General features: G+C 57.4%; 1 long non-coding RNA gene across 1 annotated transcript; it reads right to left on the reverse strand.

Annotated features, from left to right (window-relative positions):
- Nucleotides 1-132: 132 nt before the first annotated feature.
- LOC149128223 (uncharacterized) lies at nucleotides 133-10,466 on the reverse strand. The gene is made up of 2 exons (XR_016230675.1): nucleotides 7,457-10,466; nucleotides 133-517 (listed from the first exon to the last, which is right to left on the reverse strand). It is a non-coding gene; the product is annotated as an uncharacterized LOC149128223 (long non-coding RNA).
- Between the last annotated feature and the right edge of the window lie 3,884 nt (nucleotides 10,467-14,350).

The raw sequence follows: 14,350 nt of genomic DNA on the forward strand, positions 1-14,350 counted from the left end.
GCCTGGAGGAGCCGAGGTGGCCCCGCTGAGGAGGATGCAGGGCCGCCTTGGCCGCAGAGGCCGGTCCAGGAGGGAAGCTTTGTCCCTGCAGGTGGCGGCTTCACCCCCGACGCCACAGCATCGGCCCCTCTCTTTTCTTCTTCTTTTTTAAATATTTATTTATTTGAGTCAGACTTACACAGAGAGAAGGAGAGACAGACAGAAATCTTGCTACTGCTGGTTCACTGCTCAAATGGCCACAGTGGCCAGGGCTGGGCCAGGCTGAAGCCAGGAGCTTCTTCCAGGTCTCCCACATGGGCAGCAGGGGCGCAAACACTTGGGCCATCTTCCACTGCTTTCCCAGGTCTTAACAGGGAGCTGGATCAGAAGTGGAGCAACTAGGACGTGGGAGGCTGCCTCCCAGGTGGCAGCTTCCCCGCCACACCACTCACTGGTCCCCAGTTCTGTTTGCTGCGTGCGCTTCTTTCCGTTGTTGCATGGGCGTTATCCTCGTGGAACCGCCCAGTGGTGCCTGATTCTGCAGTCAGAAAGCACAGATAGGAGGGTTTTTGTTTGCTTGTTTGTTTTAAAGGTTTATTTATTTGAAAGGGAGAGTTGGGGGGGGGGTACTTCCTTCTGCTGGTTCACTCCCCAAATGGCCACAACAGCTGAAGCTGGGCCAATATAAAGCCAGGAGCCAGAAGTTTCTTCCACGTCTGCCATGCGGGTGCAGGGGCCCAAGGACTCAGGCCATCTTCTACTGCTTTCTCAGGCCACAGCAGAGAGCTGGATCGGAAGTGGAGCAGCCAGGACTCGAAGCAGCACGCATATGGGATGCCGCACTGCAGGCAGGGGTGTGACTAGGAGTGTGTATATGTGCTGGTGTGTCTGAGTGTAACTGTGTGTAATTATGTGTCTGCTGTGATTGTGCGTCTGTGGTTGTGTATGTTGTGTGTGTGTGGGTGCATCTGTGCTGGCGTATCCGAGCATAACTGTCCGTGTGTCTGTGGGTGTCTCTCTGTGTGGTTCTCTGTGTCCCATTCCTAGGTTCCTGACGAGGGTCTAACAAGTTGGATTAGAGCCCCAGGGCACCTGCATCTTGTCTCTTTTCACTGCCACCTTTGGGCTCCCTATAGCCCCTGGGGGTTCCTGTGTCTGGTGCTGTGAAAGGAAGTGGCCCCAGGCCTTTGCACGCTCGGACTCTCAATGCGCTTGTCCAGTGTTCTGTCCCGGCTCTGACACTGGCTTTGCCGACTTGGACAGAATGAAGGTTGTGGCCCAGCCATCTGCAGACGAGTTGCACATGGTAGCAGGCTCGGTCGTCCAATCTGATAAAGCACACGCTTCCGGCCTAACGGTGGAAACACAAGCAGCGAGAGCGTCCTGAGCAGGACGGCGGGGGCTGCTTACCCGGCCCCAGGGTGGACGCTGCACTGCCTGCACATCTGGGCCCCTCTCTAAAGCCATGGCGGTCACCGGGCACAGCACCAGGGCTGCCGTCTGGGTCACTGCTGATGCCGTCCTGCCCGGCAGGTTTGTTGAACAGCTGTGAACGCTACACAGGAACACTGGGGCAGAGGCCTCTGTCTGTTAATTAAGTTTGTTTCTAGCTGACACAGTGAAAGTTGTGGTAGAGGCCCTCCCTCGGTCAGAAGAAGAAGGGAGGCCTGTGTCCCGGGAATGAAATGTGGCGGTGACCTGCCTCCCTGCGAATGTTCCAACTGCAGTCCCTATGGGCGAATAGTAACCATTTCAGGTTCTGCTCGTTACTACGGAGCAATGATGCTAACCCTTGCCAGACAGCTTACGGTTCAGTATGTGTGTAAAAAAAAGTCTTCAGTAACTACTCCCGTGGGCAGTACTGCATCAATCCTGTGGCTGCCACGTAACATTAGAATATCCAATCCAACATACACAGGTAACCATATAAGGGAGACAAAGAGCCTAAAACCACAAATAAGGAAAAACCCTTCTTTGTCCTGGGCTCAGGATTTTGGATAAGAAATTCCACCTGGGCCTTATGCCGGCAAATAAAGGACTACTTCCTGTGGAGAGGCCTTGCTACAACATGGCACATGGCACATGGCACAGGGCGGCTTTCCCGAGGTGCTGATAACCCTGTTTGTTCCATCAACAGTGAGAGGTGCTGGTGTTGAGTCGGTGGGAAGCCAGCCCTGTGCATGCAGAAAGCAAGGGGGTCCTCCTCCGCTCACCCACCAGGCACAGAACACACGGGATAATGACCCAGTGCGCGGCACAAGAACTCAGCGAGCGACCACCTGTGGTCCCACACGGTCACTTGCACTGGGGGTTGGCGAGGGCATCGCTTTCCTTCTTACAATGATAAAAAATCCTTTACTGGTGTTCCTTGTCTCACAGCTGGATCACCCTTGGAAAGGGAGGGAACCTGGGGACCCCACCCTCCGGAGGTTCCTGGGGAGAGGAGAGGACCGGGCACCTGGGGCTGGGACCCCAGTGTGGCTCCTGGGGGACGGTTTGGTTTCTGGAACAATCTTCTGGGCAGATCAGCACAATTTCTGAGAGCACAAGTCCCCATGGAAGCAGACAGATCGAGCGTGGACACCACACCAGGTTATTTCAGAACTGAATGAAACTTGTGGACTGTCTTCCAAGTGCCTGGTCGTCCCGAACACTGTCTAGTCATCACCGTCACCACTAATCCCCCACCTCTCGCTCCCCTCCATCGCTCCTCCGTCTTCACCCACATGGCCAGGGGCTGCCTACGCTTCCCCACCTCAGGAGATGCCTCTGTTTCCTTCTGCGTTCCTACAGCCTCGATGCTATGAGAACTGGGAGAGTTCAAAAGGCAGGAGACCAGGGCTGGTGTTGTCGTGTGGTGGGTGAAGCAGCTGCCTGCAGCGCTGCCATCCCATGTGGGTGCAGATCCGAGTACCCGACTGCTCCCCTTCTGATCCAGCTCCCTGCTAATGCACCTGGGAAAGCAGCAGAGGACGGCCCCAGTGCTTGGGCCCCTGCACTGGCTCCTGGCTTCAGTCTGGCCCAGCCCCAGGTGTTACAACCACTTGGGGAGTGAACCAGGAGATGAAAGACCTCTCTCTGTCTCTCCCTTTCTCTCAGTAACTCTGCTTTTCAAATAAATACAATACATATTTTTTTAAAAGTTAGGAAGTGAAGAAGGGTGGGACAGCGGGAGCTGGCATCTCTGTGCCGGGTGAGGACTCATCACGGTTCCCGGCATCCTCCTCCCTGACTCACATGCTGGGTGAGGCCCCGGCCCCCAGGTGAGCCTGACGGGATATGGGGAGCTCGCCAGGCCCTGGAGGGGCCTTCTTGCTCTCACAGAGAGTGGTGTTGGTTTAGAGATAACCAAGACAAGGGATGGTTTCCACATGCCCACCCGTCACGGCCAGAACCCATGCCCGGCACATTTTCCTTATATCTTAGACTCAGTCTTACTCCTCCTAACGTGAGGAACCCCATCTTTCCTGAGCAGCTGTGGGAGTGACCAGCGGTGGTCACTCCAGGCTCACTGCGCCTGTCGGAGCCTCATGCACCTCTCTCTCCACTCCGGCCAGGTTATCAGTTTAAGCAGCAAGACAAGTGATGCCACTGCTCCGCGCGGTGGCCGCCACCCTCTCCGGCCCTGCTCACTCCTGTCTCACCCTTACTTGGGCATCTCTGCCTGGGATGCCCCTGCCCCACGCCAGAGTCAGCTAAGAAAACCTGTTGTGTCAGGAGCTTTGCCTTCCTACACTGAACACCTGAGACCGAGGCGGCCTTACCAAGAGAAAAGACTGAGCTCCTGGCGCGGGTTCATGGGCACCTGCGTTCTGACGAGGACCACATGGTGACAGCTGCAGCAGGGGCTAGAGCAGTCACGTCTCAAGCCAGGAGCACAGAGACAAAGACGCTGGGGTCCCCAGTGCCCAGAGGACCCCATAGGGCCCCAATTCCCAGTGGTTCCACCACCTCCCACCAGCGCCACCCTGGGGACCCTAGAACTCATATCCAAGCCATAGCACTTGCTCATCATGCAAGCTCCGACTCAGTCTGAGTTCTACTGCCTTGCAGTCCCTAGCCCCCCCACTTGCAGCAGGCTGTGTCTTCCAACTGGCAAAGCTCCCAGAAGCCCCTGGTCTGCCGTGCTTGGGGCTGGCAGCTGGGTATCCACACTGGCCATTTGTGCAGGACGCATTTGCTTGCTGACGTGTGCTTCTATATACACTCGCATGTTCCAGGGCAGAGGGAGCTTCTGTCTGTGCACATTTATGTGGGTAAGCCAGGCCTCACAACAGCAGGTGCGGGAGCCGTGTCAAGAGGAAGGTGTTTGTGACACTCTGTGGAGGGCACCCGAGCAGAACACCCTGAAGGGAGCTGGCGCCACAGGCAGAGCCATGGGGTCATCGGGGGACAGGAAGGGCATGGGGAGGATAGCGTGCTGCATTCCTGGTCTGTTTTCCCACCGCTGTGACTAGACCCTGGTAAACAAGTGACGAAGCCTGGCTCTGCCCCCACTGGGTCTCAGCACCCCTGAGAACGGCCAGGGCCACAGCAAGGCAGCTGGTTTGTATGCCTGCGGCTGCCTGGGCTGGGAGCTCTGGCCGTGCCACCACCCACAGGGGCCTGTGAGGAGCCTGCACGTGCGAGTGTCCGCATCTGGAAGGAATCTAGTCCCCTCCGAGGGACTTTCCCCGACAGCTCAGCTGACAGTTGCTGCTACTCCTTCGTGAGACAGTGGACACAGAGGGCCTGTTGGGACGAGTGGATCTCGAAGGTGGTTCCTGGGCCAGCAGCATCTGGGAACGCACGATGAACACAGGTTTCCAGAGCGCTCTCACCAGACCGAGCAGCCGCTCCGGGCCTGCAGCCTGACTGTCAGGTTTCCAAGCGTGGCTGTGCTGCAGGCTTTGCTTTCAGGTCTGTGCAGACCCCTCTGCACAGGAACACGAGAGGAGGAAGCCTCGAATCTCATTTTGAAAGACGCTGTATGATCTCTGCCGAGAGGGCAAAGCACCCTCACCTGTTATCCAGAATCCTTAAGTGGTAGAGGCGGGCACCAATTTTAGGGCAAAAAGCGCTACTGGACTGCACTGTAAGCCATAAGTTGAAAACTGCATTGACCACACGCATCAGAAAAACACCACATAAAAGCCCAGACCTCTGGCCTCTCACTGGATCATCTCCAAGCACAGGGCCGCATCAGCTGGGACCAGCAGGGTGCGTCCAGGATGGTGGGGACGGCCAATTGCCAGGAGCTCGTCTTGCAGGTCTGTGCAGGGCACCCCTCCCCTGAAGCTGGACTCAGGCCCCCCTGGTGCATTCTCATACCCTGGGCCATCCCTCTAGCAAGTTCCCCTCCCACAATTCCACTGGGCACCGCCTCCCGCATCCTGACAGTCCCCAGCCCCTACTGTTCCATCAGCCCGCAGATCCCTACAACTCAGAGGGGCATGGGGAGCCGCATAGCCAACATTGCACTTACGGTCAGAGGCGAAAGCTTTTCCTGGGCCGGCGCCATGGCTCACTAGGCTAATCCTCCACCTTGCAGCGCCGGCACACCGGGTTCTATTCCCGGTCAGGGCGCCGGATTCTGTCCCGGTTGCCCCTCTTCCAGGCCAGCTCTCTGTTGTGGCCCGGGAGGGCAGTGGAGGATGGCCCAAGTGCTTGGGCCCTGCACCCCATGGGAGACTAGGATAAGCACCTGGCTCCTGCCATCGGATCAGCACGGTGGGCCGGCCGCAGCACGCCGGCCATGGTGGCCATTGGAGGGTGAACCAATGGCAAAGGAAGACCTTTCTCTCTGTCTCTCTCTCTCTCTCACTGTCCACTCTGCCTGTCAAAAAAAAAAAAAAGAAAGAAAGAAAGCTTTTCCTGATGACACTGTCACCACCTCTGCTCAACATTGTGCAGGCGGTGAAGCAGGAAAAACAAAGGGACCGCAATGGAAAGGAAAATCTGAACTTGCTGTTTGGGGGGCCAGCACTGGGTTAAGCCACCACCTGCAACGCTGGCCCTCCATATCAGAGCTCAGTCCCAGTCCTGGCTGCTCCACTTCTGATCCAGCTCCCTGCCAATGCACCTGAGAAAGGAGCAGAAGATGGTCCAAACACTTGGCCCCCTGCCAACCATGCGGGAGACCCTGATAGAGTTCCAGGCTCCTGGCTTCGACTTGGCCCCGTTCTGGCTGTTGCAGCCATTTGGGGAATGAAACAGCAGATGGAAGATCTCTCTCCCTCTGTTTGTCTGTCCTCCCTCTCATCACTCTGTCTTTAAAATAAAAATCTTAAAAAAACTATCTCTAGTTTTTGTACATATATCTCTGTTCTTGTACGTATAGCAATTCCTAGGGATCCACTAAAAAAGTTTCAGACCAAAAAACAAGTTCAGTGAGGGTTGCAGGACACAGGGGTAATAGAGAAGGATCATTGTATTTCTACAAGAAGTAATCCAAATGAAGTGAAATGATTCCATTTATAACAGCACCAAAAAGGGTAAAATTCTTAAGAACAAATTTATTTTGATTTTTAACTATTTATTTTATTTGAAAGGCAGAGACAGGCAGAGAGAGAGAGAGAGAGAGAGAGAGAGAGAGGTCCTTCATCTGCTGCCCCAAATGCCCACAACAGCCAGGGCTCGGCCAAGCTGAAGCCAAGAGCCAGGAACCAGGAACTCCATCTGGGCCCCCCGTGTGTGGCAGGAATGGTGCTCCATTACTTGCTGGGCCAGCCTTCTAGCAATTTCCCTTCCTGCAATCCCACCAGCCCCCAACAGCAGCACCTGCTGGTGTTCCATCACCTGCTGCCTCCCAGGAACACCAGCAGGAAACGGAGTCAGAAGCTGGGACTCCAAGCAGACACTCCAGAATGGCACTGGGCATCCCAAGCAATGGGATGTTCAATGTTCAAGACTTACAAAACTTAATAAACTACTGTCGAATAAAACAAAAAAGACCTAATCAATGGAAAACCCGGAAGACTCGGTATTGTTAAGGTGACCCCAGTTAGCTTCTTGTTTACAAAAATTGACAAGCGGATAGAAAATTCATGTAGAGGCTGGCGCCACGGCTCACTAGGCTAATCCTCCACCTGTGGCCCTGGCACCCCAGGTTCTAGTCCTGGTCGGGGCACCAGATTCTGTCCCGGTTGCCCCTCTTCCAGGCCAGCTCTCTGCTGTGGCCAGGGAGTGCAGTGGAGGATGGCCCAAGTCCTTGGGCCCTACATCCGCATGGGAGGCCAGGAGAAGCACCTGGCTCCTGGCTTCGGATTGGCACAGCCCACTGGCCTCAGCGGCCATTGGGGGGTGAACCAACAGAAGGAAGACCTTTCTCTCTGTCTCTCTCTCTCACTGTCTAACTCTGCCTGTCAAAAAAAAAAAAAAAAAAAAAAGGAAAGAAAATTCATGTGGAAATGCAAGAGACTGGGATAGAAATCTGACTCAGAATCATGAAAACAACCAGGAGAAAGAGAAAAGAACAAAGCAGAGTCGGGAACCTTACCTCCCACCGGAGTAATCAAGGCAGGGCGGTGCGGAGGCCAGGGCAGACGCAGCTCAGCGGGGGGCTTGGAAACCCGCCCAACAGTCACGCTCCACTGAGTTTCCACACTGGTGCCAAGAAAACCCAGAGGAAAGGAAACTTCTCACCAAATGTTTCTGGCACGCGGTAGCCACAGGCGCATACTTCACACCGCGTAGAATGAGTCCAAAGGGCCGAAGGCCTACACACAGCTAAAATTACTCCAAAACTCTCAAAAGAAAGTACAGGAACACATCTTTGTGTCCTGGGAGTAGGCAATGGTTTCTTGATTTAACACCAAAAGCACAGCGACAAAAGAAAAAAACTACATAAAGTGGACTGCGTCAAAACGTGAAACTTTGTGCTTGAAGGACACTGCCAAGAGAATGGAAGAGCAACTCGTCACGGGAGAAAACGTGTCACCTCACAGCCGCTGTGACTGGAATCCAGGAAATGAAAACAAAGGACAAGCGCCCATCACCACCATCCCGCGCTGACTGCCCGGCCACTCTCACACGGCACCTGAGATTGGCAGCTTGGGAGCACAGGAAGGCACTGCTCACAGACCTGGAGGCTGGGAGTCCCACCTCAAGGCGTCGCTGGCTCCGTGGCTGGCTCCGTGGCAGGCTCCCTGGCAGGCTCTCTGGCAGGCTCTCTGGCAGGGGAGGACCAACTCCTGGTTCTCGGGCAGTTCCCTCTCAGCCTGTACGGTGGGAGGGGAGAGCAGAGGCAGGCCTGGGCGTCTTGGCCCCTCCTGAGGCTCCACCATCAAGACCTCTCTAAGGTGCCCCTGCGGATTCCCTCCAACGAGGGGTTAGGATTTCCGCTCCTGACTTCAGGGGACAAGGACGTTCAGAACATGGCAGCACCACGGTCACTTGTGGCTGGTGACGTTTGTGACTCACAGGAAGCCTGCAGCGAGCTGCATTGTGGGGGCCGCTGACCAGTCACGCAGACTTTGCTCACTTCCTGCACTGTCTCTCACTTTCGCTATCTTAACCATTAGCGGCTTGGCTAGGTGAAGTTCCTGGGAGCCAGGCGGGCCCTCGATGGGCTCTGGAGGTCTCAAGCCACAGGATCACTACTGAGTGCAGCTTATGATGGACACACATTAATGATCCAAGCAGCGTCTGTGCTCTGATGCAGGTCTTCTAGAACCTTCCAGCCATGCCGCCACGGCCTGCGGTGCTGCTCTGTTGGGCCAGTTTAGGCATTTGCTCTGAGTTTTTGAAATCCTGGGACTGCTGGGGCCAGCTCTTTGCGCCAGTTTCTCTCCAGGTGCTTTCCAGCTTGTTAGAGAGGGTCTTTCTGGTCAGGGTTGGTTTCCCAGCCCTGAGAAAGCTGCTCTGTCACAAGCCAGCAGGAATTTCTGCCCCGGCGGGGCCCCAGAGGCACGGGAACTGGCCCAGAGGCTGCTTCCCAGCCACGCTGGGACGGCCTGCTCACTCCTGCTGTGTTCACACAATCCTTGCAGGCTGACTTCCAGCCCCTGTGCAGTGCCCGGCGGGCCCCGCAGGCCTGGGGCAAGGGCGCCCTCAGCCGGCAGCTGCCGGAGCCCCTGGGCCGGGCTGAGGCGCGGCTGGGCCGGGCGAGGCGGCGCGGTGGGGTGGCCGGGTCGGTCCGGGGGCGCTTCTCTCTGACAGGGGAAGGAAGGTGTTGGGGCTAAGATTTATCCTGGGCGGAAGTGCACGCCCGAGGTCTGGGCTGTCCTTTCTGTCAAGAGTAGGAACAGGGAGTATTCCTGAGGGGTGGTGCCCTGGGCAGTTCCCGCACAGGGTGGGGAGTTCCAGGAAAGCGTCCATTTTCTAGCCTTTTTGGGAAGCCTCGGAGCACGACGGAGTGGGCGTGTCAGTCAAGGTTACCCCGCTGTCGGTCACCACAACGCAGGAGGCTGCTGGCCAGGAGGCACTGCGCGTCCCCCTCTCTGTCCCCGTCCCTGGCCGCCCCTTGCCTCCCTCAGTGCCGGTCCTGGCAGCGTGGCCCCCACAGCCACCTCGCACCCCTCGTCGCTCCCCCAGCACACGCCGACGCCATCTCCGGAGCGCGTCAGGTTTGTCCTGCCATCCTGGTGACGGCTCGGAGGAGGTGACGCGCGCTGCCGGCGGCCGGTCCCACCACAGGCTGCCTTCCACCGTCTCAGCCTGCCCGGAGCTGGCCGGGGGCTCCCAGGAAAACCCCCACGTCACTTCCGGGTGCCCTGCCCAGGTCACGTGGTCTGGCCTGGCCCCTGGGTCCCAGGAGGGCTATGCTTCCGCCGCTCCCGAGGGCATCCCGGAGGCGGCCCGGGGCCTGTTCCACAGGGGGCTCGGGGTTCCCGTCTCCCCCACTCCCCGCCTCTGCACCACGGGCACCGCCAGGCCACCGCCACCCCCCCCCGCGCCCCTTCACAGGGGCGATTCTGCGGGGAGACCTTGGCCGAGGCCAGGGGACACCTCTGGCTGGCACAGCTCAGGAGTGCCTGTGTGGCGTGGGCGAGCCGGGAGGTGGCCCGACAGACCGCCCATCGTGGGCTGCCCACACGTCTTGGCCAGCATGTCCCAGGCGATTCAGCGGGGAAGCCCGCCTCGCCCCCGGGCTGCTCATTGCTAAAGAACTAGGCCCGAAGACAGCGCGTGGTCCACACCCGTGCCCAGGGTGTTCTGGCTGTCTCAGCCCTGCCCTGGCTGGGCCCAGGCATGACCCGCTGCTCGCCGCTGCCCTGTCTGGACGGCCAGCTCCTGATCCGGGGCCTGCTTACCTGCACGCCCCTCCCTCCAGACAGCCCGCCGGCCCAGCCAGGCCCAGCCAGGCCCAGCCAGGCCCAGCCCTCCGCCGGCTGCTGGGCTGGCCCGTCCCTTCCTCTGCAGCCTGGGCGCCAAGCTGAAATCATCGCCCTGATGCGCTTGTTTACTTGTAGTCCACCAGAGCCTGGCTCCAGCTGCTGAATCCCAGATGGGGGTGGGCACGGACAACAGAACAGCCCGTGGGAGCCACGGGAAAACACAGCCCTGTATTGTCCCCTTGCAGGCCTGGAATCTGGAGGCAGGCCCTGTTGATGCTGCACTTCCTCAAGGGGCCTCCTACTCGTGTTCTCACGGTGGCTACTGGGGCTCCTGCCATTCTGTATTTGTTCCAAGCAGCAGGAAGAGAGGAGGGCCAAGAGCAAATGCGTGCTTGCCAACAGGGCCGCCCCCTTTAGAGCGTCCTGGAAACCCCATCTGCGGCTCCTGCTCGCCTCCCTGGCCGGAGCTGTGGCAGCCACTCCTGCTTTCCGCCTGGGAGACTGCAAATGCAGACTCCGTGGGTAAGAAAAAAAAGAGAAAATTGCCACAAATTGTTTTTGTCTGCAGTTTTGTCTGAAGCTTGCGCTCGAGGAAGACGGCGTCTGGATTCCTCGGCCTGAACGGCTGGCGCTTGGCAGAGGGTGTGGAATGTGGCAAGTGCTCAGTGAGCCCTGCTCCAAGCCCGGAGCCAGCTCTGACCAGGGGTGTCGGGCCTGGCGCTCGGTCTGCCGCATGTGCTCCAGTTGCTTTCCTACGGAGTGAATTTGGGGCTCTGCTCTGGGAGAGGCCCTGGGCATCCGAGCCGCTCCAGGCAGGGGCCTTGTGGGTGTGGGAACAGCGATCATCCAGTCACGGAAGGCGGAGGCCACGGCACCCGGCACTGCCGCCCAGACAGGTGGGACAGGCTGGTGGCTACCGAGCGCCCGCTGCACAGGTCAGCATGGCCTCCCACGGCCGTGTCTTGTGTAGACTTGGCCTGGGTGCCATCGGCCCTTGTCCATCTTGTTCCTGATGGCCAGGTTGGTTCAACTTGGCAACCCGACGCGGGGGCCAGGCCTGCAGCACCTTCCCCCAGAGGCACCGCCAGGGCTGCTCCCCGCACACTCTCGGCCCTTCATGGCTTCCGGACTGGGCTCTGCCCCTGGCTGGGCTGCTGTCCACTCTCAGGGCCACACGACCTGGAGGTCACCATCCCCATCTGGACAGGGCCATGGCCGAGGGGCGCCACCTGCCCCTCTAGGGCTGGCCTGCTCCTTGGCCCTTGATGCAGCTTCTCATAGAATTTCTCCTGCATCTCCTAGAGCCAGATTTCTCCCTAAAATTGTTTGAGGGGGGCTTAAAAACTCATCAAAAATGGAATTAGATCTTTGTCCAAAACCATTCTGAAATCCAAAAGTTTCATAGAAATGGTACAAACAAAAAACTATGAATTTCAAAAACGTGTTGTTTGATTCTATTTTTCCATGGACCTTTTAAAGGACCCCCATAGCGTGAGAGCAAGCTGAGTGGCACTTGACCCTGAGCCTGAGAGATGGGGCTCCAACCTAGGTCAGAGTGCCTCTGCCGCCCCGTGGCCCTATGTCCCGGCAGGGCCCTGGACATGGTGGGCAGACGGCTGTGCTGTGGGCGGCGCCGCACCAGCTACTGCTGGTGCCGCAGATGCGGGCGGTGTGCGGTGCTCGGCCCTAGGGCTGTGGGTGAGCAGCTGGATTTTTCAATTCAGGTCCTTGTCATGCACAAAGATAGGCATTCTAAGCTGACATATATGAGGTAGATTTATTCAGATGAGAAACTGCACACGTGTGTGCACACACACACACACGTGAACATGGGTTACCTTGCACAGAGAAATACCAGTCATGAGTGGGCCAGGAGATCTGCACAAAAGGAGAAGGGGTGGGGGAGGGGAAGCAGAGGGCACCCAGCCCCTCCGCCAGCCATGCTCTGTGGATGGAGAGAGAGCTGGAATCCACAGTCATGTAGTTCCGGGTGCCGTGGTTTCACGGACGTCACGCAGAACATCCCACGGTGTACCTGACCGTCTAGCACCGACGGGTTTTCTGGTTTGGGGTTCTCAGGACTCGGTGAGTATGAGGATGTCTTCAGGCGCACCTGTCCGTGCACTAGGTCGGAGTTTCCTGCTGGGTACCGCGAAGGCTGTGCAGGGGCGACCCACGCTGCCTGTTTCACCTTCCCACGGGCGGTGAGCGCTCCTGCTCCCGCCGTTGCCGATGCTCGGGGCCTCTCCGGTTTACTCTGCACTCCGCAGGGCTGACGGAGTCCAGCACCTCAGGCTCACGGGTATTTTGTAAAAGCTGTGTCAGCCGCGCCCTCACTAGAACAGGTGCAGTCACTGCTGACTTGTGGCGGCCTCAGCATGTCCTGGATGGAGCCTGGATGGAGCCTGGATGGAGCCTGGATGGAGCCTGTGTGTCTGTGTCACACACACCTCAGTCTCACCTCTCGCTCTCCTAGCGCTCTCTGCTGGGGAACACAAGCCCTGCTTGCCAGTCCTTCCCTGGGGCCTTTTTGTGTCCTGAGACCCAGGTCTGCTGTTTACTTGGAAGAGATTCTCAATACAAGGCGCCATGGGCCCAGCACGCGAGTGCGCCCCACACACACTCAGCCGGCCAGGGAAGCTGGTCACAGGTGCGCACATGCGCGGTCTGCTGCCTGCCGGGCCGGCGCCTGGCATCCCCGGTCCCGGTAATCCCAGGACCTTGTCCTGCCTCGCTGGTTTGTGGGGCAGCGTCGTCTCCGCACTGCCTAGAGCTACAGGTTGCCATGTGGGCAGTAGGAGCCTCACCTCTTTCCTCTTCCTCAGGATGGGCTTTGCTCCCCAGTCCTGTGCCTGCTCACCCATATTCAGGGTCAGCCTGCCAGTTTCCGAAAAAAAAAAAAAAAAAGCGTCTATAGGGCTTTTGATCGCCAGGTGTTGGATGGACTCAATCACTCGATTTGGGCTTTACTGAGGAGGTTAGCATGTAGTTCTCCGATTACGAGCATGGGACAGTTCCGCATTTACACAAGCCTTCTTTGACAGGTTTTAGCCATGTTTTGTAGTCTTTCATAAAGCTTTCGTGCATCTTGTTAGATTCATTTGTTCGTTCTGGTATCTTGTGCTCTTGTAAATGTTATTTTCTAGAACTGTGCTGCCGAAGCATAAAAATGCAGCTGAATTTTGGGTATCAGCCTGGGCCCTAGCAATCTTAAGCTCACTTGTTAACTCTAATAGTTTTAAAACATATTTTAAACTTTTTTGAGAGTGGGTGGGCTCTCAGGTTCACTCTTCAAATGCCCGAGGGGCCAGGGCTGGGCTGGGCTGAAGCCAGGAGCTGGGAACTCCGTCCGGGCCTCCCACGCGGGTGGCAGAACCCAACCACCTGATCGTGGCCGCCTTCCAGGGTCCTCGTGGGTAGGCAGTGGGGTCAGAGGGCAGAGTGCACATTCGGAGTGACGAACGGTCGTGGTGCTATAGTGCCTGCTCTGCAACACCATTTTGAGTTTCTACATACACAGTCGTTTTGTCAGTGACGACGGCTTAAATCAGGCAGCCGAGCCCTGCACTGTCCCATTTCTTTTCCTTCCTCCGTTGTCCTCGTGGCTTTTCCTGGCATTGCAGGGAGTGGGGAGGGTGGGAGCCCTTGTCCCGCTGCCAGAGTCACGGCTGGCACCTTCCTTTTCACCATTGAGTGGACACAGGTATTTTTATAGATAACTTTGATCACATTTGGGAAATATCCTTCTGTGTATAGCTAATGGGGAGTTTTAAAAACGGTCTGTTTGCATCGTTAATTGATGTTGAATTTATTCCTGGTAATTCTGTGACTGCTGATACTATTGTGTGGTTTCGTTAGTTATTCCACTACACGCTGCACTGGTGTGACTTCCTTGAATGTGTGCCGAACTTGCATCAGCAGAGCACCCAGCAGGCACGCCCGCCACGCTCCACGCTGGGCGCCTGTTTTGCTGGGGACCCGCCGTGCTCTCCAGAGCTAGACCGCGGGCTGTTTTCTCTGCTTGCTGGCCCGCAGAGTGTGCTGGGGAGCACTCTTGCACTTCCCGCACGTCTGTCCGGTCGGCACTGGTTCCCCTTAGTGGGAGCACTCGCCGG

The sequence above is a fragment of the Oryctolagus cuniculus genome, chromosome 2 (genome assembly GCF_051225735.1).
Source record: "Oryctolagus cuniculus isolate XC-2025 breed Fujian yellow rabbit chromosome 2, ASM5122573v1, whole genome shotgun sequence".
In the NCBI taxonomy this organism is placed as follows: domain Eukaryota; kingdom Metazoa; phylum Chordata; class Mammalia; order Lagomorpha; family Leporidae; genus Oryctolagus; species Oryctolagus cuniculus.